This window comes from Alligator mississippiensis, chromosome 1, assembly GCF_030867095.1.
Source record: "Alligator mississippiensis isolate rAllMis1 chromosome 1, rAllMis1, whole genome shotgun sequence".
Classification (NCBI taxonomy): domain Eukaryota; kingdom Metazoa; phylum Chordata; order Crocodylia; family Alligatoridae; genus Alligator; species Alligator mississippiensis.
In genome coordinates, this window is record NC_081824.1 from 239,967,983 (window position 1) to 239,992,678 (window position 24,696).

Below are 24,696 nucleotides of genomic sequence, written 5' to 3' on the forward strand. Positions count from 1 at the left end.
AACAAAGTTTTTCAGCTGAGTCAAATCTAAATGCAAATGTCTATTTGAAACATATTTTCATTTAATTTTTACTTGAAATTTCTTTGGAAAAATATTAAATGCAATTTTTGATTAAACATTTTAATAAAGTTTGTCACTGTAAAAAATATTTTGAAATTAACAGTCCAAACCTCTACAGTCATATGCATATAAGACCATGGTTGAAGGCAGCCTCCATAAACTTCCACCCACATAGTGGTAAAACAGTTTACCACAACATTGCTAAGACCATAAACTGAAGGTACAAGCTGCTGTAGCTGACAGTGTAGTTACTGATCTATGCCTATCAGTGCTTGGCAACTATTTAAACAACAATAGAAATTTACCGCAAATGGGAAGAACAGGATCAGGAAAATGTTTGGATCTTATTCCAAGATAGATGATGGATTTGCCACCACCAATGAGCCCAAGATTGCAAGCATGGTGACTGAACTTAGATTCAAGAGACTGTAATAAAAACTGGGAAATTCTTCATAGGAAGCAGATATTATCAATACATTTATTAATGCTGCTCCTAAAAGAAATGGATGGTTTTACACAACAGGGATTACAGCAAAGATGGGGAAATGGTAAAAAATAAATTCAGCAAGAAATCATGTAAGTTTCCAATGTAATCCACTCTGGCCATTTCTAAATCCCTTGTTTTTGTTTGTTGTGCATGACAATCAGGGTAAGGAAGCTTTAACTCACAAAAATTCTTGCATTAAGCAAATTTTAAGCTCACTTGCTCATCTCCTCAGATGCAGCAAATTTTAAATGTGTACCGGAAATGGGATGAAAGTGGAGTGGGTCAAAAGTTGAAAAGAGTTTCCCAAACACCTCAACAAATCTTTGGGCTTAAATGGTTCATAACTAAAGTTACTAAGGCTGGGGGGGCCTTCAAGAGATCATCCAGTCCAAACAGAAATGAAACCTCCAACCTTAGGGACTATCAGGACCATCCTCTAACCACCTGAGCTAACCAACCCCCTTTTTTTTTCCAACTGCCATTCAAGACAAAGGCTTGTCATTATTGCATTCTATGACTGTAATAATAGAACATTAAATTTAAAACATGCTCTCAAATAGTAAGTCTTGTATTACATTAACATTTTCTATGAATGCTAGATGTTCCAGGAAAGGGAAAAAAATTAAAATAGTCTTCAGTCCTCCAATCTTGCTTCTCTGCTACCTGTGCCCAAGTTGTCCCTCTCTCTGAGAGTTTGAACCCGGTGCCTTTTTCAAACCCATCTAATTCCAGAATGTATTGTTCATTCAATCAGTGAACAGAAATGATCCATACAATTTTGAAGTGAATCACAGTTAATAAGGAAACTTTGAATTTCAGCTGGGAAGGAACCAATGCACAAACTGTACAGGAACAATTCATGATGCATAAAAAAGTACTCATAATAATGAACTTGAGTAGGTCCAAAATAATAAATGCGTTTGAGGAAATTACAATCTGCTGAGAGATGTTCCACATACAGGACCAAAAAGTAAAGAGTAGGAACAAGCTTTCTAGTTTGCATTGTAACTCTGTTCTCATCTGTCACATTCTGAACACTGTTTCACTGGCACTTTTGCATGAGCTGTCCTGGATGTTCCTTAAATTGAATTTCCTTTCTTTACCATCCCTTCCTACACCAGGAGCTGGAAGGTTTCCTGACTCTGAGAGTGTAAGAAGAGCAGAACACACATCAGCTACAAAAGGACTGTAAGCCTTCTTCAAATGAACCCTATACAAATCTTTACCTGATATGTTGTGGGGGAGGACAGACACAAAAAAGGTCCTGCTATTTCTGCAAGGAGACCTCAACCTGCCTCATGATTACTGCAGTCAAAAGAGGGTGCCATCCAGTTACGTTAAGGTGTGAATATTCTTAAGTTTCCATATGTCTGCAGGCATATTTTAAACTTTCCTAGGCCCATAAAGGGGAAACAACTGACAAACTTTATCATGCTGAGGAAACACAAAATGAGGAGTGAAGGGAGAATGAAAAGAGCCCACTTATAAGATAACACCATAGTCTCTCAGCACAAGTCACCAGTCTGTAGAAGAGTGGTACAGAGTTCTTGACTTGATGGAAGACTCCAGATGAAAGAAGGATCACTGAATTAACCAACTGAGATTCTAAGCTCTGACACATCATGTCAGGGACTTATCACTGACATCTCAGAAATACTAAATTCCATTTGAGTCTCCCTCTCTCTTACTTAGAAGGAAAGGTACCCTGGCAACCTCACCCTTGCCAGTAAGGAAACAGGGACAGCCACTTTATTCCTTCACTTCTCCTCTGAAATGGCAGTCTGAGGTCTGTGGTACTTTGACATGATGTACCCATAAGCCATGTCACACATAACATTTCATCACAGTAGAATCTCCTGGTGACATGCCCAAGCTCAAGACACTGGGTTTGATGGGCAGTGGGTGCATCTACACATGCAATTATTGCAATGCAATAAACTCCAGACTGGCTTGAGCCAGAGTAAGCTACTTCCAGGTGTAACATCTACATGTGCACCCAGAACAGCAGCAACTTGAGCTGGGCAGAGCAGGCCCCCAGTTGGCTAGGCTGACCAGCTGCAACTGATGCTCATAGTTAGCATCTACAAATGTGTTTCAGCACAGTAAATTACTCCACTGTAAGATAGTATTTTCCCCAACAGTACTATTTTATAGTGGAGTTAATTAGGTTACTGCACCTAAAACCAGCACGTGTGTAGACAGCAGAGCTTTATCTGTGGAGCTAATTAGTCTACTTCACAAAAGAACACATGCAGAAGCACCCAGTGAGACTAATTCAAAAACCCTGCTGAGAGGCAGAAGATAACAACACAGTGTGCTTCAGCACTATATAAACCCCCACATGTAGTTACTCCACTACTGACCTTTACCAGCTAGAACACTTCAGGGTTGCTGTTAGACTGCTGCAGAGCAGGCTGGCACAGGCTGATGAAGAACTAGCCTTATGATCCAAGAGCCACAGTGGGCAACTTTCTGCCTGCTCTCCTCAGTTGCACTGAGTGATTCTCTGAGGTAGCTGATGATCAAGACTCCAGAGTTATAAAACTGTGTATCCCAGTCCCATTACCAGCAGAGTGAGTTCTCCCATCCTGCTGTTACCCACCATGCTCCTCATTTGCACCTTGGAGCGACAAGTCAAAACTATACTTAGGTTAAAACTAGCCCTAAGAGAAAACTGCATGCTATTGATCTAGTTTCTCCCATGGCTCCCCATAAGTGAAGTATCTCAGAGTCCACTGCAAAGGGTATATGCAGATGTTCACCATACCTGATCTATGATCACATGGCTTACTTTAAGCTGCATTAGTGTAGATGGGGTCCAACATCTGCATACGTTCACCAGTGCTAGAAGCCTGGCCAGGAACCTGATCTAAATAAGCTGGGGTGGGAGGAGGCACTGGCGGGATGAGGGGAGGCTACTGGGTCTGAAGGCGGGAGGGTTGGTAGGTCCAGGGAAGATTGGTGGGTTTATGGAGGACTGTCAAGTCTGTGATGGGTTGGTGAGTCTGAGGGGAGGGGTTGTTGTCTGTCTGGGGTGGAGGAGTTGCAAAGCTAAAAACAGCCCAGTCAGGATGGGTGGTGGGGGGAGGGGCAGTAGGAAGAGCACTCCAAATGTATGCAGACATTTGTTAGATCGGGCTAACTCATTCCCGATCCAAAAAAAGCATAACATCTGCACATGCTTAGCATTTGGTCAGCAAAGAAGCTATCAACTACGCATCTTTCATCCAAAAATTAAAAAAAAAAAACAATATTCATACACTCTTTTTAAGTAAAACAGAACCCAGTTCTGCCAAGTCCTTTTTCTGTCAGAAATTCCTACTTTTTCAGTGCTGGCAAAAAGAGCCTGACAGACAGTTCTGAAAACTGAAGTTTTTTGGTATATTGACATAGAACATACACAGGAACAGTCCAATCTTCCTTGTACAGACCAGCCTGGATTTACTGTTTGCCCAGACACACCTTCTCCAGGAACAAGAGGCTATTTCAGCTTCCACGTTTCAGTCAGTACTGGTTCCCAAGCCGAGTACATCTTTTAGAGCCAGCTTTGGGCACTGGTTGCGTCATGGGGACATTTGTACCCTAGGAACTAGACAAACAGATATCAACCCACTTTACACATGTCTTAAAGAGTTATGCTACTGTAATAGTTTTCAGTCACTATTAGCAGACGCTAAATTTAAGCAAGAAAGGAAAGGGGAAATGATGCACATTCTATTACAAATTCCAGGTCCCACAGAGCTGAGTTCATCAGGAAAAATCTTGAAGACAGTCAATATTAAATAGATCAAAGTAGAAAAAAAGGAAAGTGCCAGCTTAATATCAGGAAATATTTTCTAAAAGGCAGCTTTATTCAAATGTGGAACCGTCTCCCTAAGGAAGCCCTATCACTTCAGTCAGTTAGAACTACAGTTGACAATACCCTTGAGAACAATTTTCTTGTACTGGCCAAAGAAATGGATTAGATGGGATAAGCGGTCTTTTTCCATGTCTAAGTTTCAATTTTTCTTCTTTAAGCTGTTTTTTCCTGCTTAGCCTCCACAGCATGGTTTAAGGTTAGATAGCTCAAAGAATATTAAAGTTGAGGAGACTCAGTATGAAGTCAGCCTGAATTTCCATATGCGCTTGAGTCCAGAAGAGAAATGGTTTCCCTAAAAAATTCAGGCAAGGTCATTATTTTTAATGCAATTATCTGCTTAATATTAAACAGTTAACTACAAGAGTTATCTGTGTACATGGCAGTATTCTATTTTCAGATCCTTTCTGTTTAAAAGCGTAGCTCTAATGCTATTAGCAGATGGATGTGTGTTATTGCAGTACAGGGAACTGGAAATTCTCCATATACCAAGCTATAAATATTTCCTTGACATTTATTATCCTCACTTGAGTTCAGGTGCTAAAATACTTGGACTGAAATCATGTTTGTAGCAGAAAAAGTAGAGCTTGAAGCATACCTTGTTGCTGGCTAAAATATTAAGAACAGACAAAGACAGCAGGGAGAGGGAGTCCCTCACTTAACAGGGGTCACATAACCCTGAAACCAAATTAGCCAAAATTTAGACCTGTTTACTGATCTTCATTCTCAAGTGATCCCACCCAGACAATGTGATAGATCACATCACAGCAAACTTTTCTGAAGTATGTATTCAGTAGGCTTGCATTTGTGGTCATGTATTTGAACCTCAATGTTGCCAGCTGCAATGGATTGTAAACTCAAAGTCATATGAATCTCAGTTCTGATTGCCCTAAGGGGAAGTATAGGATTATGTAAACCAGGAGATAATAGTGCTTATAAAATCCCGTCAATAAAATAAAATAAAATTAAGGTGTATGTGTCACAGCGGATTAACAGACTTTTTTCTTTTTTTGTTTCAGACTCCTGTTTGTTGTTTGACTTTTGAAACATGTCATGATTTAGGGGTTCACATCACCTGTGGATGAAATAAATGCATGGGTTTTGTTCCCCCCCCCCAATATATTGCCTGTATCAAAGAGTAACTAGAAGTAAATAGTGAATTCTCTTGTTTAACATTTATAGCCAGATCAAGCAAGGGATACAGAGCTTGACATCTGTTCTGACACAATAAAGGGACACCAGATGAATATAGGAGGAGAAAGGAATGGCACTCAACAGCTGTTTCTGAAACAAAGAGCACCTAGCAGAAACTGCAAAAAGAATTTAATGAAACAAACTCTAATTACCTGATTTGATATTTAGCTAGGACGTAAGAACGGGGATCTTAACCCTTCAAAAAGTTCTTTAATAGCCAAAACCATGCAAGTGCCTTGGCTTTATGTTTCACCTGAGAACTGTAACTCCAGCAGTACAGGATTCTATAGTTGCCTGCTCAAGCAACAGTGCAACACAGGGTTTATAGGGCGTGTGCCACCTGCTGACTCATCAACACTGCTTCCTGCAGAATGAATGTCTTTAGGGCTGATCAGGAATTTTCTGCTGAAATTGTTTCTTTACTGGAAGATGTGGTGTCTGAAAAATATAAACTTTCCATTGAAAAATGCTGATTGCATTTAATTTTATTATTATTTCCAATTAGGAAGACCAGAGAGCCCCATTTCATTTTTGGTCAGCAAGAGGTTAATCTTTGCTTTCTCTTGAGCAACTGATGTGCCTTTTGACCATTCTCTGTCACCAGCTGGGCTTACTAACCCATTCTTTATCTCCCTAGATCTACCATGATTGGTAACATAATGCAATGGCTTCACCAGACAGAGAAAATGCAGTGTATCATGAGAGGTCAAATCCAAAAGGAAGCAAATTCCTCCAGGGAGAATGTGGACATAAAGATATTCAGAACTCAAATGCGCAGGAGGTCCATGACAGCTCAGGCAAGCTATGCTGATACAAACTAAACAAAATATTTTAATATTTACAAACTGAAATTTCTCATATTTTAACTTTATGTTCTAATTGAGAATGAAGAAACATGGCCAACTTTCAGAATTTCCCACAAAAAATTGATAATTTGCAACCAACATAAAGGGGAAGATTTATTTTGGAGGTATACCCCCTAAACACTGGCCTATATTCAGCCTTCCCATGCTGATGGGATCTGGCTTATAACACATGACTGGAACATTGGCGGTATCTAGCAAACAGTTCTGCCAGTTCACATTAATTCTGTCCGTGCTGCTGAAATTCTGGGCTCCATATTATACATATCTGTACACAAGCACTGTAGTCCCTGAACTGACAGCATTCCTTGCTACTTCAGTTCTGGGCACCTTTCTCTCCGAGTGGTTTAGGAGCTCCCAGTGGCTGTCATAGCTCTGAGAAACATTTCACTGATTTCCACTAGTGTTCTGTCCAGTGAGCAGAAGGCGCTCCTGGTGTGTCTTCATTTTTAATCCACACTGCATCCCTTCCTTCAGTTAGACAGCACATGCCATGCAGAAGATATTTATTTTTTAAGAATGCTAATCAATAACAAAGTAGGACTCCAGCACCTTTGATTCTCAGCTTAAGGCCACTAAACATTTCATGTGGAGCTGGGTGAAATTTCTGTTTTGTAAACCATTTACTCACTTTAAAAAATGTAGTTTGGGGGCAACTGAACTTGTTTGCAAATATGGATCAAATTCACAAAAAATTACACCCTCCCAATGCCAAATTTCTGGCATTTCTGAAAACTACATATTTCATTTTTTTTATGGCTGATTCACACACAGACTTGATTGCTTGTCATAAAATGAAGGTAGGAGGTAGCCCTCTCTACCAAAATTCTGTAACTCAGTGGTGAGAGCACTCACCTGGGATATGGAAGAGCCCATTCCAAATCACTCCTAACCTATATTTGGAGCACAGACTCATCCTGGGGTTTCCTGCCTTTCTAGACAATTCTCCTAAACACTTGGTTATAGCATACTCTTAGGTAGGTTCTCTTCAAATCTCTCTTGTTAAAAGCTGTTCCACTTATTGTAACTAACCTTTTTTTATGGGAACCAGAACTAGGGTGTCCCTACCTTCCTCTCCAGGCCTGCAAGTTATGTGAAGAGTACTGTTATCACTTCCTCCGTTTTGTGAATGGTGCCCAAATTACCTTGTGAATCTTTGCCCCCTACTTGCTCCCCAACATTTCCTTGCTTTTATTAAAAATGCCCAAATACTTGGTTTGGGTTAAATGTTTAATTTAACCCTCTGAGCTGAAAAAAATTGACTGCTTGTACAGCTCTATTTTCAATTATCATTGTTTGAGCTCAGCCTCTAGAATCTTGAAGGTGAAGTAGCAGAACTTTGATTCTTTGGCCATCAGGTCCAGATCGTTAGTGGGTGCATCTACACAAGACACTACTGCTCAGTAGAGCTAATTACTGTGCAGCAAGCATCCATGTCTACACGTGCAAACACTTACTGTGCAGTAATTGGCTCTAATCATGAGTAAATTTTCTACCTGCAAATGCAAGTAGTGAATTTACTCATGATTAGTAACTGTGCAGAAGCACAAGTGTAAGTGCCTGACCAGGATCAAATGTGCTCCCAGTCAGCTGGGCATGGGAGATTGCTTCCTGCCCTGGGGAGTTGCTTGCTGCCAGGGTGGGCTCTGCCACTGGAGTCCAAGTGGGGACAATGTCCCCCTGCCCCAGCAGCAGGGAGGTCCCAGCCTCCAAGTCCAGGATCACAATCATAGGGATGGGAGATCCTTATCTCCCAGCCAGAGCCTCACAGCTGTGGGACCTGGGCTGGGAAATACTTATCCTTAAGGATCTCCCAGCCCAGGCCCCATGACCACAAGGCTCAGGCTGGGAGATGGATCTCTCAGTACCAGTCCCATGACCACAGAGCTGGTGCTGGGGAATAAGGATCTCTCAGCCTGGGCCCTACAACCATGGGACTGAGGTTGAGAGTTAAGGATCTCCAAGTCTGAGCCCTTTGATCACAGAGCAGGGGACTGGGAGCTCCCTGCTGCTGGGACAGGAGGACACTGTCCCTGCCCGGGCTCCTGTGGCAGAGCACATTCCAGCAGCAGGCAGCTCCCAGGGCCTAGGAGCAATGTCCCCCCCCCGAAGAAGCAGCTGTCTCCTGGCCTTTGGGCTAGCACCCAGGGAGAATCTAGAGCTCTATCTAGCTGCTGCAGGGGCCAATTGTAGGGCAACAGGGAGTGGAAGCAGTCTACTTCTAGGAGCAGCAAATCTGCTCCCATGTCCCTGCACATGTAGACACATTCCTGGGAGACTGGCAGTAAATTGCTCCTGAATCTTTTTCACATGTAGATGCACCCTATATGTAAGAATGATGCACATGCTCAGAGTTAGGGGATTTATTCTTATGGATTTATTCTTTGCTTAGGGCTGCTGACTACCTCTCTCAATGAAAATATAAAACCAGTACCAGATAAAAATATGTAGATAGCACAAACAGTAGTCAGGTGGAAATAATCAGGACAGCTCATGAATACAAATCCACCTGGATACACATCCACCTGTACAGTGTGTTTAGTGAAAATTATACATTCTAAAACAACAAAACAAAAGGCCATATAAATAGGCAGAGTGAATGAAGGTTACTTGCAGAATAAGGGAAGTATCCTGGGAAGCAGTATTTCTGGAAAGGAGTAGCCATTAGAGATAACCAACTGAACATGTATGCCCAGAGAACTGCAATGGCTAAAAAGGTTTAGCACAATACTTGGCAATATGAACAACAGAATATCTAGAAGCTAGAGCTGAGCACCAATAAAGATTTTCTTGGGCGATATGAGGGCTGATTATTAACCAAACATATCAGCTGATACCATCTGATTGTCAATATGCAGCCCAGCAGCTTGGAGAGCAGTGTCCGGCAGGCAAGCCTGTGACGGGGAAGAGGCATGGAGTGGGGCAGATCAAGGCCCCCATAGTGAGGGATGGAGTGGATCTGGGGCAGGGGCAGGTGCTGCCCAGTCAGAGTGGGGCAGGGCACAAGGCAGAACTGCAGATGGCTCATCTGGGGCGGGGGGAGCGGTGAGCAGGTCCTACTGCTGCACACACCCCAGGGGAGGCATGGGGGGCATGTTTCCCCCAGATCTGTAAACAGGGTGAGTGCAGGTCGCCTGTTGGGGTTGGGGGCTGTGCCAGCCTCTTCCCAGCAAGGGGGACTGGGCTGGAGCTGTGCTCGGGACAGGCAGTGGTAGCACTGGGAGTGGGGGCTACAGGGTGGGCTATGGCCACCCTAAAATTCACTGTAGTCCGCCCCCCCCCCCCACCGTAGCTCCCTCCCAGTTGCACTGCTGTCCACCCTGCCTCCACCTGCCCCAAGTGCAGCCCTGGCCCCCTACCAGGAACAAGTTAGCACAGCCCCCGGCCCCAAGCCTACAGTGGGCAGCCTGCCCTTACCCTGTGCCCCCATGCCTCTCCCAGGGGTGCATGCAGTGGCAGGAGCCACCCCTCCTTCCCCAGTCCCTTATGCCCTTCAGATGAGCTGCCTGCAGCTCCTTCCTGAACTCCACCCCACCCCAGCTGGGTAATGCCTGCCCCTGCCCCAGCTTCACTCCCTCCCTCACCTTGTGGACCCCGATTTGTCTCTCTCCATGCCCCTTCCCTCTTCCTTGCCTCTTCCCCCTTCCCCCCCAGACTTATGGGCCAGACATTGCTCTCCAAGCTACTGGTCTGCATTCCTGGTTGTATGTGTGCTGCAGCTGAGTGCACGCTCATGGTATTTATTGGTGACATTATCAGCCACATCGACAAAAAAAAGCCGATTGCCAATAATATCAATTTTCATTTTATTGGTGCTGATGTAATATGGATCAATGTATCAGGGCTCCTCTAGTAGAAGGGGTAGGAAAATGAGTTATTTGTTTAAGGCAGCAAGGAGACAATTGCTAGAATAGAGTGATCCATTCTGATGTTCACTTCAGGAAGGCAAAAACTGTGAAGTGTTCAAAGGAGACCCACAAGAATAATACAAAATCTAGCCTGCCCTACAATGACAGATTCTAGAAAAACTCAATGTATTCAGCCTATCAAAGACAAGTATAAGTTCATAGTTCATAACTACTGACACAGGGAGAAGAGAGCTGTTTAACTCACATGCAAAGGAATATTCAGATCTAATTTGTGGAAGTTAAAGTCAACAAAGACCAAGTTGGAAATAAGATGCAAATTTTAACTGTGGAGCAATAAACCATTGGAGCAGATTAACAAAGGGGAAGGGATGTGATAAATTCCCTATCACCTTGCATCTTTAAAACATATTTTATTAAAAGACATGTCAGTTCAGCCAGAAGTTACAGCACTCAGTTCGGAACCACTTGGTGAAATTTGTTGGTGTCTGCTATGCAAGAAGCCAAACTAGATAATCATAAGAGTCTATGATAGCTTTAAAATCCATTAAACAATTAATTTCAAACCCAAAGTCCTTGAACATGAACATGTTGCCAGGGACTGAAATGACACCTCAAGGTGCAGAGGGACCCCCTAGCTGCAGTAAACATCTCACTCTACAGATCCCAGATTAAGTGAAGGTATCTAGCCATAAGGAATGACCATTGGACTTGCTGCTTCCATAGCAGCTCAGAGCACTTAACTGGTGTCGAGGGGGGTATGCACATCGGTAGGATAAAAGCATGCTTTTGCATGCTTATAAGTTATTTAGTGCTGCTGACATTTATGCTTCAGCCCTGAACTGTGCAATTGCACCTCCAGTGCTGGTTATTTAACATCTACAGCCAGACTCCTGCTGAACATCCCAGCTTAATAAATAAAAGCTGACAGTTGCAGGATAGACTGCTTCATTCTTAGAAATCGTTTTACCTTTGAGGCATTGGAAAAAGTAAATAAAATTTGGCTGAGAAACTGAAGACAAGCATCCTCACTCTTAGTGGCTCTTTTCTTTTCTCTACACAGTATTAACTCTGCTGTGAACCATGTCTATTTTGTCAGAAGGCTTTCTGCCCCAACAGTCCTTTGAAGCCTAATTTCCACCATCCACCTTGCTTCTGGCTAGTTACCCCTTATATCATGTGCATATTTCTCACTCATGTCACTATGTCAGACTAACAAGTAGGATCTGGGAGGCAGCTCTGCTGAGAGCATGCCTGCCAGCTGCATGACAGAAAAAAGTAGAAGTTACCCTGAAAAGAGTTCAAACCTTTAGCCAGAAATCTTCCCTTACTAATCCCCTCCATCTCTCTGCTCTCAATTCTGCTTGCTTTCAGGTGTCATCTGTCTGGGAAATGGTCCATTTTCTAAAGGTTAAAAACACAGACATATATGGATGCCTGTTCCTGATTATTTGGGGAATAGTCTTATCATTTGCCATTTTACTTTTAACATTTAATTGGCTTTATCTTATCTTGTTTTTAATGTCAACAAGAGCCTTTTCCAGTGACAGTACCATAGAAATCAAATCAAATCAAATCAGTAAATAAATGCAGGATACAAAATGTCTGTCTACAGCTGTGGTTCTCAATCTTTCTGGACTGAGGCACCATTCCATAACTTTTGTGAATTAAGTGGCACTCAATTTCAAAAACCAAATAATGGATTATAGTGCTTCCATGAAGAGGGGCCTGGCAGTGGGGATGTGGGACTGTCCAAGCAGGGACAAGCCTGAACCTGCCCTTACCTACTTAGTTTATCAGCTTATCTCATAAAACCTTACTTACCTCCTCAAATCTTATGGCACCCTTCAAAAGATCTGGCAGCACTGCAAGGTAACCCAGTACCCTAGTTAAGAACCAATGGTTTAGAGACAAACTTCGGTTTTATTGTAATATTTCTCAGTTAAATGTTTGTGTGATAATAATGTTGCTGAAAATCTCTAGGGACTCACCAGTTTTGTTAGGGTGGACTCGCCATCAGTGTTGTTATTTGCTTCTATTAGTGTTATTTGGGGTTAGGTGTTATATCAGTCACATCTGTCTTCCTTAGTTTGAATTGTCTGCATGTAGGTGATGAGAAGGAGGGAGTAAGGAGAGAGGGTCAGGATGCTGTGCCCCTAACAACCTCATTGTTACAAGAAAAAGACTTCAGGCATTGGTTCCTAGTAATGAAAAGCTTGGCCAGGTTTTCTATCTGCAAACAAGCCTGGAGAGTAACATCCATGACCAACCAGAGTCCATGGTGCTAGCCAGGTCATTTGCGGGCCTGGCACAGGGAGGAACATAACCCTGAAGCCCAGTACAAAGTATTAAAGGTTCCTGGGTTCCTTTTTTATATACCGAGCAAAACAACTTCATGTTTACATCATAACTAGCCTAATTCTCACCAATTACTAAAACATCTTTTGGGGCCATCATTCACTAGTGAGTGCAGTCTTCCCATGAAATAGGGACACCTGCTTGTCAGGTCGGTCTGATATTTGTTTTTTGTGTCCTGTAGTCATATTATCCACTCATTCTCTCTCTGTTGGCTTTGGAGGCACTTCTAAGACTAATGAGCTACTTTTCCAACACTTCCATTCAAGTCATATATGGTATGCCTAGTTTCATCTTCATTGAGGCCTATTTCTGTTCATGATGTTATCAGGGCCTCGGTGATTTGTAGATGCACTAATCAATTGTTATACACCAGAAAGACCAACAACTGCATGTTTAAGTTTCCCTGACTAGCTTCTACACGGGGAAAGAAGGGAGTAACTGCGTTTAAAGCCAGAACTGTGGTATCTGCTTATTAGTGTGCACTATATTAGTGCATAATGGGCTATCAAGCAACAATGAGCCAATTTGCCCATGATGACACATAAAGTAGATACCAGCCAACAGCTGGAGAGACTCCCTGCTGCTTCTGGTACCAATGAAAGACAGTGTAAGGAGAGTCCTGTAGAGGGACACTCTCAGGGTGCCTACAGACATTTAGATAAAGTGCCATATGTTAGAGTCCCACCCACACCCTGCCCCACCCCCACAACCCAGCAGGCCTGGAGCTTGCTGCACTGGCCCTGGCCAGCAGGTGGGGGTGCAACAGCAGCCTCTGAGGAGGCTGCCAAACCACATCTCCCCAGCCCCACCCTCCAGCTCCCTGGCTGTCAGCAGGGGAGGGAGGAAAGGGGGAGTGACAGGGTGGAGGTGCCCTCTGCTTTGAATGCCCAGAGCTGGAGGAGGGGCCCCCCAGCTACCCTGGATGCAATATTGACAGGAACTAGGCTGGGCCCACAAGGAAAGGAGGTTCTGTTCCAACCTGGCCCACCCCTACAGCCATTCAAAGCAGCCAGCAGCTCTGTGCTGCCGTTATCAAAAGGCCTGCATGGGAAATGGGGAAAGGGAACCTCCCCTCACCTCCAGGGTCCAACCTGGCTCCCCCAATATCCCAGCTGGGGTAATTCACGAGGGGAATCTAGGACAGCTCTCTATGAACATGGCAGAGGAACAGTGGGCATTCAGCAATGTCTAAAATTTATTTCTCTTTAAAACTTGCCCCCAAAATTTTATGCCTGGTTCAGTTCTTAAATAAGGCACCTTTGGAAAAGAGTGGGTTCTATTTTAAATCTGACCAGTGCTAAAACAGCAGGCTTGTGTGACTGTCACTCCAGACTCCATCCCCTTTTGTCTAATGATGAATCTGCCTTTCAGGTATTACTTCCTGTTTCTTTACTGCCACTTCAACAGAGGGCACATCTACATGAGAGAGGTTAATGTGCATCAGCCCAATTTAATTCACATTAAAGGTGTGCCTCTACTCTTATGCACCCTTAACATGCATTAAAATGGCAAATTCAGGCTAACCATGTCTAAATTTGATATCTACAAATGCCTGCAGTACAGGTATCAAATTTAGGCACCGTTAGAGCACATTAACGCACACATAGATGCGAACTGGCACTAAATTTAGTGCTGGGTCTGCCCAGCCACTTGGGGGCCAGCCTGAGCCCAGCCCCAGGGTTCCTGGATGGCTGCCTCTCCTCACCCAAGGCTGAGCTGCTCTCTGGCAGCTCCTATCTGCAGACTTTAAAAGCCAGTAGCCATTTTGTGCCACACACTGTGAATCTTCCTGTAAAATTTGCTTTCTAGTAACAATGCTGCAGGACACAAATATATTGAGATGTATATTCTTTCTCATCACAGTGAGACAATTTGATAACATACACAGCTTTAAAAAGCTCTCTGAAAGATTGCAGCCCCACAGTCTACTTACTGCAAGAGGGAAATATTTGGTAAAAGTATCTGAAAGCCATGTGCACAATCCAAGTGATTCAGCACTGACCTTCTCCCATAGTGTTTATTAGCTCCTAACTATTAGCATTAGCTCAGTGTGCTTCATTGGGTGACACTGACATAATCCAACATAGGCCAGTGTGGCATCTGGAGAATGTTATTACATGTGTGCACACAGGCATGCATGCACACACATGTACATACTCAGAACAAATCAAAACATTGAGAAAGGGGCAAAAGCAGAGAATTTTTCTTTTTAAAACCTTATCTTAAAAACTGGGGAGGCAGAACAGAAACTAAGTTTCTTTCTTTTCCTATCACAAAGGGCAGTCAGTTTTAAGCATGGTGCGAAAGCTCCTGGGGAGGCACAGAACAGATATCAGGACTGTTATGCAAGTATTGTAAAGGGGAAAGATTCTAATGGAGTTGCAGGGCAACATCAACAGAGAATGTATGCAAGATGGGCTACAGTAGCAACAAGCCATTGATGGAACAGGACTTCCTCATGCTTGCTGCATTGTCATGCTGATGCTGGTCCCTATAAACTTCTCCAACCACTGCTCGGCATTGTAAAGTAGCCAGAGCAAAGACTTTACAATTTTGTTCCCTACAGGGAATGTGACACCACGATGGCTATCACACAGGTCTGGATATCAATCTCCCACACTGCCACTGGGAGAAAAAAACCCCATATCATTCCCACCAAAAACTAAGGTCACCGTTTACATGGGACACAATACATGTAAGCTGCAATGCTTGCTTGACTGAGTCGAGTGGGTGAGCTGTGCTTAAGAGCTCTGAAAGAAAAGAGCAGCAAAACTTTCCAGAGGGTGCATAAGCTTTACCAGACAGGAGGGTAGGCAGTTCACAGTGCATGCTTCTTATTGGAGCATTTAAATTGTGACCAGAACCCTCATTACAAACCAGGTGCTATGATTGGCTGCTACTGAGCCATAAAACTTGAGGGAGGGAAAAGAAAAGCTGGAAGGAGCCAACTCCAGCCCTGGAGAGAGGGGGCACAGACTCAGCCCCTAGCCAGGGAAGACTGAGCTGACACATGCTCAGGGAGCAGGCATCAGGATAGGGGAGAGTCTGCTCATGAGAAGTTGATTTCCCCACTGGGTTCAGAGCTGTGCAACCAGGGACACAGGTGCCAGGGAAAGAGTGGGGAGGGGTTGGTAAGCAAAGCTGATAGGCTTGCTGGAGCTGGGAGAAGAAGCAGAATCAGAGACCTGCAGAGAGAAACACCTCTCTGAGCTGGGAAGGCTCAAGGTGGAGGGTTAGAGATCTGCAGAGGAAAACCCCTGTCCGAGCTGGGAAGGCTTCAGAGTCAGAGACCTGCAGAGCGAAACCCCTGTCTGACCTAGGAAGGCTAGAGCTGCAGAATCTGAGACCTGCAAAGGGAAAACCCTATCTGCAGGTGGATGTGCTAGGAGGGGGAGACAGCCCCGAGAAGGAATGAGCTGAGAGAAAACAAACCAGCATGGGTATATGAGGGAACACCTAATCACTAGTGTTTGCAGGAAGTGTATTTCCAGAAGGAAACAAAAGGGAACCTTATTGCTTGAAGCAGTTGTTCAGAGCCTCTTTTGCTGTGTTATCAACCAGGATGAAATGAGTCCATTTTCCCCAGAGCAGCACAAATCTCACCTCTGTCATCTAGTGGTGGATCATAGTTATAGCTGTTTTGCCATTTATTGTTATGGGAAGTGGATTGTGACCAGAAGGAAATCAATTGGCTTATGGGGGGGGAGGGGAGGGGGACTGTTTTAAAAAGTTATAACAAGGTGAACTTAATTATTGTTTATCACAAGTGGGACCACCCAGTGTGCCGGAATTATCCACCTAATGTTGTAGTTGAAGATTTTATCTGAATTGTTAGTTTTGCTATTAAGTATTGTAATTTTTTTGTTTATTTTTTTCTGCATATAAATTGGTTGTGTATAATAAAGAATAACGTGTTCATCAGGTTCTGAGAATTCCTGGGTGATGAGGGTGAGGGACACACCTCTTGATGGGACACCTCAGTCAGTAGTCTTCCTGAGGGGTTCCCAGGGCTACTGGCCCCCTGAGCACCCAAAATCTGGTGCATCATCCAGCCTTAACATGCCAGCATGGGTTACATACATATACAATATGCTGCTGGTTTAGAGCCTGTGAAAGAGAATCAAGATGTATGCTGTATCATGGTGACAGGGTGCTCAGTCATGCCACTCACTTATTGAAGTAATAAACTCCACTCACCAGCTCCTAATCTGCACCTGCAAATTCTAGGGATCCCCTAAGCCACTTCGCTTGAGGTTGCAGAAAATGCAAGCCTTGAGCCCAGACCCAGAGGAGTTCCTCAGAGGACCCTTACCACTCTGTTTCTAGGGCTAATGTGCATGAAATAGGAGCAGGCAGGGACAGCCAGTTCCCTTGGGAGTATGACTGTGCTCTGCTGCTATGGTGAAGACGTAGATCCAAAGAGCCTAGTGCAGTCAATGACAAAGAGCTGGTCAGGGAGCGCTTGAAACATCAACATGTACAAGTTTCAGCAGGTTTAGCTGATTGTGTGAATACTACAGTGTTCAGCTAGCTAACAGATTGACTTATCTACTCGTTTTCATAAACTCAGAGAACTGGAGTGGCACAGGAGGATAGGCAAAAGACATTTGTGATCCCAGGTTGCTAACTGAGGGAGGATGCTTACCAAATCTCTGCTATTCTGTTTTATTCAGACTTGTACGTAACACCCTTGATCTAAGTATCTTAGGGCTAAAAGCAGCTAGCTGCCACCTTAAATGTCTAAATCCAAATTTTAGACATCACTAAACCTTTTTACATCCTGTTGGTATTCCTATAATAACCCCAAATTAAATTAAAACAAAAGTAACAACAAAACACAAATGACATCATTTCCATTAATGAATCACCTTTAATTTCAAAAGATTCTAAGTTTAATATAGGGATCACATCACTCTTTCCCATGTAACCATGTACCATCCACATATGGGGTAGGAAATGTAACCATCTGGGGTGGGAGGCACCTGCTGTTCAGCAGCAATTTAGAGAAGGAAATAAGGAAGAATATTGCATCCAAATGAACATTCCTAGAGGTATAAGTTCTTATGTGGGTTGCAATCTGGCCAGAATAGGTAACAGAATTAGCATTATGATCCTGGGGAGATGGAAAATTCACTTCATGAGAAGGTATGAAAAAACAATGGCCCAGGGCACTTGGGACTAGATGCAGGAATCAAAATGAGCATAGAGAGGTTCTTCCAGAAATGTCCAGTTCATCAATTTCTCCAAAACCCACATTTTTTTTTTCCTTGAAGTGGCTTGTTTTTCAAGCCTTTTAAGTGTGAGGCTGTGTAAAGCAATTCATGGCTATTTTCCTGAGTCACAAAATCTGAACCATTAACTATTAAAGACATGAACTGCCTTCAGTCATATTCACAGGGATTAACTCTAACACCACGAGACTAAGATACCAGTATTAACAGGCCAAAAAGACAGCTTGATAGTTTACTTATTCATTGCATTTGGCCATCATACAAGACATTAGAAATGTCGTAGGAATTATAAACAAAAAGGCCTCTAAGGTCATTTGACATACTCTGAGTGATCACTGAGAAGCTGTTCCATGTTGCTTTCTCTAGTGCTTTGCCCAGTATTATGTGCCATGCCTTAACTGAGTCTCTGGCTCTGCTGTTTACAAAGCCTGACAACTCTCACCAGCTGAAAGATTTGTCTGAGTTCCTAAGTCTCAGTTTTCATTTTTTTAGTTTCATCCATTTACCCTTCATTCTGACCAGGGATCCTCGTTTTCTCTGATAACACCCCCCCCCCCCCCGAAATTGTTGAGTTAAAAAAGTAACCCAAAATCCACATTTTTCCATGATCAAAATGGAACACAACTATATCTATATCTATATTATTGGTGTTTCATTTTAATCATGGAAAAATGTGGATTTCGGGTTACTTTTTTAACCCCAAAATTGGAGATTTTTTTTTTTTTTTTTACGAGAGAAAACAAGGATCCCTGATTATGACCTAGGATCTAGACGGAGAAACCAGGAAAGAAGAAAAGCAGAAGTGAGTAGAGATAGGGTAAGAGGTGAGCATCCATTGGGGCTGAGGAGGGGAAAGGATTGACATCAGCTGAACTGGGAAAAAGGGTAAAAGCCAATGCAATATTACCATAATTCATGATTCTGCCATGAGTCTCGCAGTTGTTGGCATTTTTCCCATGCTTTCTTGATTTCCACCTTCAAAATCACAAAGTTTTGTCCTTGGCCTAAATAGCCACAATTTCCAATTATTGTCAGTAATTCTGAACGAAAATACCTGTAATTCCATCACAGTTTTTGATTGTAAATAGTTGTATTGCCCTTAGTAAATTTAGTTTCTGTCTAACCCTGGAGACACCTGAAACTCCTGAGACACTTAAGCTTCTGACAGTGAATATTTCCAGAATTACCCAAAGCCACTGAGTACATTGAAAGCTAAGCTCCCATCTAACATTTGGAAGGAATCTCAAACTTAACATCCTCAACACCTATCTCATGGCCTGGCCTGGGGGCTATTCTAAAAATCTGTGTACTAGATTAGGCTCTGCACAAAAAAAAAGGACAGCCAGGGACAAGATTGCTGGGGGGAATGCCTGCCTGCATTGCTTCTTCCAGTTCTCCAGTGATTAGGGTACTTGCACGAATTTCATATTCCTGATTTGGCACAGGGCTCCTACAAACAGCATATGATTACAACTCATTATGCATGATTAACAACAAACTCTTAACCTGTAAAACTATTTACACTGCTACTTCAATCAACCAATGTAGACACCTAAAACTATAAAAAGATGTTTAAAGATAAAGTCTCTGAGCAAGGCTCATTAGTTTCCATGGCAAGGATGAGGGCATTTATGTGGTATCTGTGCATTCTTTCTGATAAGGCTGAAACCATTTAAACCTGATCCAAAGCCAGCTGCCTGTATTCCCAGTCAAACTTATCCAGCAGAGCCATCTGCGTTATGGCCTCTATAGCTGCACTGTCTCCTCCTGGATGCAGTGCACAGAGGCTCTCCCTGATTCTGCCTTCACTCTGGCAGTTTGGGGACTCGTCTTTCTCTCTCTTTTTTTTTTTTTCCTAGAAAGAAGGATCAGGCTCACTTCTGACACCATGTGCTCTGAGGGAGATAGAGACATATTGAGCCATTTTGTGTGTGTTGTAATCTGCCCCTCTTTCCCAGCTGTCTGACTTTGTAACTGTCCCCCTAATATAGCTCTATGGTATCCCTGTGATTAGGGAACTCACATGGATTTCACATGACTGATTTGGAGCAAAGCTTTAAAGGGCTCCAATACCTTTGGAGAGTGCCCTTGTCTGTAGGTATTCCTGGATGAGGCTCCCCTAGACCCTCTTGCCAAAGTCCACTGATATAACTAATTAAATATTCACAGGGGCCAAGAGGAAGGGAATCATGGAACTTGATTGACCCTACAGCTCAGTGGATTTGGGCTCTCACATAGGTCAAGGCCTGTCTACAATGAACATTTTATAATTGGTACAAAGTGAAAGAGCCACTAAGCTGAGCACTGCAACATCTAAATCAATTTCAGAGTTGAGCCCTTGGCACCTACCATTTTGTATGACTACTTCAAATCTATTCCTTAAATAAAATAATGGCATACAAAGGAGGGAAAATTACAACACCTTATGGATTACAAAATAGGGAAATAAACACTGTTGCTTTAGAAAGGAAAGTCCATACCAGACTTGACCATTCTTTTCAGAGAATCATAGAAAAGTAGGGATGGAAGGGACCTCAAGATCATCTAGTCCAAACCTGGCTGAGGCAGGATCTAAACCATCACAGCCAAGTGTTTCAGATGCCACCACAAAACATGTGGATAGAAGAAACACAAATGCTAAACTATACACTTGTATTCTATTAAAACACATAATATGGTATTTTACTGACTGCTCTTTTGTGGCTTTGCCACAAGACCCATATACAGAGCAATGGATGGATCTGTTTCAATTAGAAGGTTTGGTGCCTCCAACCTCAGGAGCAAGGACTTAAACTTGCCAGGGGCATTGCCCTTGTGACACTGGGGCTTTATCTTTTGCCCAGTCCCTGGAAAAATATGTAGATTCAAATGAATGAGGAGACCTGGGAAAACAGCAGCTTGCACATGGTCAGTAGAAATCCATTAGAGCTTGGCTGCTAGATCCTTTGTGATTCTTATGTACCAATCACACTCCAGCCTGGGGCTTACAGGGGACATGCCTGGATGCTTCCTGGAACTGCTCTTCTGGCAGCTGGCTCCCAGCCAAGAAATGACAGCAAATTAATCCTTCATGCACCCTCAGGGCCCCCTCCATTCATGCCCAGGCAGTGTGGAGAAGATGGAGGAAGCAGGCTGACTGACATTCAAAGGGATGGAGAGCTGAGCCAGAGAGTGGGAAGGGGGGAAGCTTAGAACAAGAAGCCAGGTATGGGAATAGATATGAGGGAAATTAGAGACTGTTGGGAGTGGAGTTTGTGGCTGAGCTGATAAACCTTAGTGATAGAAAAAGGACTTGGATTTGGAGTCTAAGGAGGGGCTGAGCTAGGAATTTAGATGTGCCTAATCTTCCTCTGGCCACACAAGAGGAGGACTGAACTATAACTGCTGTTAATTACACCATTAGTGGGCTGAGCTCTGAAGGGCCCAGCCCTGCTGTTGAACAATTAGATGCAGTGCAACAAACATTTTAGCAAATTCATGTTGATTTTGCCAAATCATTTCAGTCAGTAAAAAACCAAAAGGAAAAAATTATAAAATCTAAATGTTCATTTCAGCATTTTCAAAATAAAAGCCTTTTTCTAATTTATATAAAATGGTCAATTAGAAAAAAAATTAAATTGTATTAAACAAATAAAAACCTGGAAAATAAAATGAAACAGCAGGTTTGACCTTAAACAGTTACACTTAAGGTCAAAACTTAGACACACTCTTTGAGTTGGAAGCAAAACTCTAACAAGGTAGACTGTTAAATTCTGTGAGGCATGGAATGGATCAAAGGGGTGTAGGGAGGCCACAGTGGAGATTCATGATGCAGGGTGACTTGTCAGAGGACAGTGAGTGGATTGTTGTCTGCTTTGGATTAGAAACCCTCTGAGAAGAACACAGAGTTGCCTACGATCTGACAAGGGGAGGCACCAGAATCTTCTGACCTAGACTGAGGGCCTATACTAGCTATTACCATTAAAGGCATCCAGGCAGTTGAAAAGGCAGACAGGCAATGGTGAATGAGGCAGGATCTAACCAAGGGTCCCACCACACAATCTGTCACATCATACACAGTCTGATGTGCTGTTTCTCTCCAGTATCCCCATTTCATTAGGTGCGTAGCTTGCATGATGCTTAGAGGATGAATCAAGATTGTGATGGCCAGGAGTTTATGGGCTTCGGAATCTTTCCTCAGCAGTTGTAAAACTTGGAAGCTGGTTAGCAGATAAGGCAATGGAAAAATTAATGAGAAAGAATAGTGTCATGGTTAAGACAACTGAGTGTCATCCTGATAAACTAGATCCTTTCCCTGCATCTGACACAAATCTCCAGTGTGATGCCGGTCACGTCACTTATAAAAAACAAAAGTGATTTCATTATTATCCTGGAGCCTGTCCTGATATCTCATGGCCTCATTTGCAGAAGAGCTCAGCACTCACAGATACAACAGCAGTCAATAGGAGCTAGGCTCTGAAGAGACGATGTGTTACAAAGCTCTCAGGAAAATCAGGGCTTCACAGTCTCATATTAGCATTTGGATTGTATGGTAATGAGCTCCCCAGAAAAAGGCTATATGTAGATCAGTAAGTTTGCATTCGCACTAGGGCTTGGAAGGTGCGCTATAAACAAAGCTTGGGCCACATGCTGAACAAAATACAGAATAAAATATTGAGTAGGTGCTCATTTACTGTACATCCAACACCCAAATGGGGCAGGGGTCCTGTAGAAAGAGTACGACGTAATCACGTAAACAAAGTCTCGTAACAAAAGTCTTGTAACGTAAAGCATATGAACAGACCACCCTAATTCTGGCATTTCGTAATATTCAGTGCTTGACTTTGCAAATGTAACGTTCTTGATACCAACTTAACATGAGTTGGTAAATCAATACAAGCCCCTTTTAAACAAAGCCAGGGGCAAATGTTAGTACAGCAGAGATTTGGTATGGTTTACTTAAAGCCACATTGGTTTATGAAGAGACAAGATTTTTGTTCCTTACTCCGTTTAGCTAAACTGAAATAAGAGTATCCACACAAGAGTTTGCAGCAATTTAAATGAACTGCTTTCTTAAACCTTAGTCTAATTGGTGCAACTTTCCAGTGTAAGACAAACTTCCAAGGTAGTTTTTTCTCAAAGGCACTGACATCAATTTAAGCATTAATTCTCACTGATAAGAAATAAATCAACGTATAACAGCACCACAACTGCTCTGACTTTTCTTTGCTTTTCATAGTCCCTGCAGTTTCCTTCATAATTCCTCTGCCATTCTCCCACTATTTCAGATCCACTCATTTCATCATGTTATCTTCAAGAAAGAAAGAATTTGGAAGGGGGGCTGGAGGTAGCAATTTATTAACACAAATGCTTTTACAGTAAAAAAAGGCCTCACCTTAGACACATTCTTCATACATGAAGGAATCTCCACCATCATGAACCCATTTCAGCTGTCTCTTCTCTAATTGCTGCTCTGTATATCTTTCTTTTTCCTCTCTTTCATTCTCGTAATGTTTTCTTTGTTTTTAATTGGTGACTCCAGCCCAGCCATCTGGAAACAGAAATGAGAGAGAGGTTACAAAGAAACAAATTTTCTGCATTTCAACCAGTGCTGTCCTCAGAAAGTTGCGGTGGGAAAAGGTATGTTGGCATTATCAACACCACTAAACTTTGCAATCAATACTTTGTATACAATGCCTTTTGCTGAAGGGTCTCAAAGTGGTTTTGTTAGTATCATTGCCACCATTTTATGTGTGGGAATCTGAGGCAGAAAGAGGGCAAGTACTTGCCATATACAGAATAAGGGGCAGAGACAGAAATAGAATTCAGGTCACCTGGCTTCCAGATCCCTGCTCCTAACTCCACAATGATGCCTCCTCTAAGCAATAGTCCTCAAACAACACTAGCTTAGAGACCCATTTCCAATGCTTTCTAGTATTATTTGCATTTGAGTGAGCACACTCCCATACCCATATAACCCTCACCCTTTAATTATAATTTGGAGGGTTTCTTTACTCTGCTTCAGCATTTGCTAGTGTTGGTGGGGATGGCACAACCCCTTGGCAAAACTTATAACACAGGGGTGTCCAACCTTTTTGAATGTGGGGCTGGATCATGAACTTTTTATCACCCAGTGGGCTGGCAAGCCATATTCAAAGACATCACAGGAAGCGGTGAAATTCAGCAGGTGAAATTCTATGGCCTGTGTTACACTGGATGTCAGACTGGATGAGACAGAATCTTACAAGGGTGCCACAGAACTTCCCATTGCTTCCACCTTTAATGGGGTCCTTTTGAGTTAGAAAAACAAAGCTTCTAATGGATGCACAGGAGGAGCTAGGCGAAGGCCGCGATGCTGCAGCCTGCACGTGCTGGGCTCTACAGGTGGAGCAGCCATGGGGCAGAAACCCAGGCCACCCAAGCCCCCTGCCCCAGACCCTGTCGTGCCTTGCAAGCCTGCCCAGAAGCTCCCAGCCCAGAGCCAGCAAAAAAAAAAAAAGGGGGGGAGGGCTTCCTCTCTTCCTCTGCCAGGGAGGGAGGAGAAGGAGGCAGAGGAAGTGGAGGTGGTGCAGTGAGCCCGGGCTGGCGCCGTGCGCTCAGAGAGACCTGCAAGCCGGGCATGGGGCAGCACCCAGGCAGCCCGTGGCTGCAAGTTCTTCGCCCGCTGCTGAGAAGATGAACCATGCAGGTGAGTGTGGAGTGGGGCACGCGTGGGGGCCCTGGCATGATGCCTCCTTCTCCCCAGCCACAGCCCCGAGGGGCAGAGCCAGGTGCAAGCAGCAATTTAGCATGGGGGAAGTTG

The 24,696-nt window shown here is 43.3% G+C and overlaps 1 long non-coding RNA gene across 1 annotated transcript in view; it reads right to left on the bottom strand.

Moving 5' to 3' along the window:
* The window catches only part of LOC132247679 (uncharacterized), a 30,819-nt gene extending 7,212 nt beyond the window's left edge, over nt 1-23,607 (bottom strand). The window contains exon 1 of the long non-coding RNA XR_009458963.1: nt 23,290-23,607. This is a non-coding gene — a long non-coding RNA (uncharacterized LOC132247679). The remainder of the gene's footprint in view (nt 1-23,289) is intronic.
* Nucleotides 23,608-24,696: the final 1,089 nt, after the last annotated feature.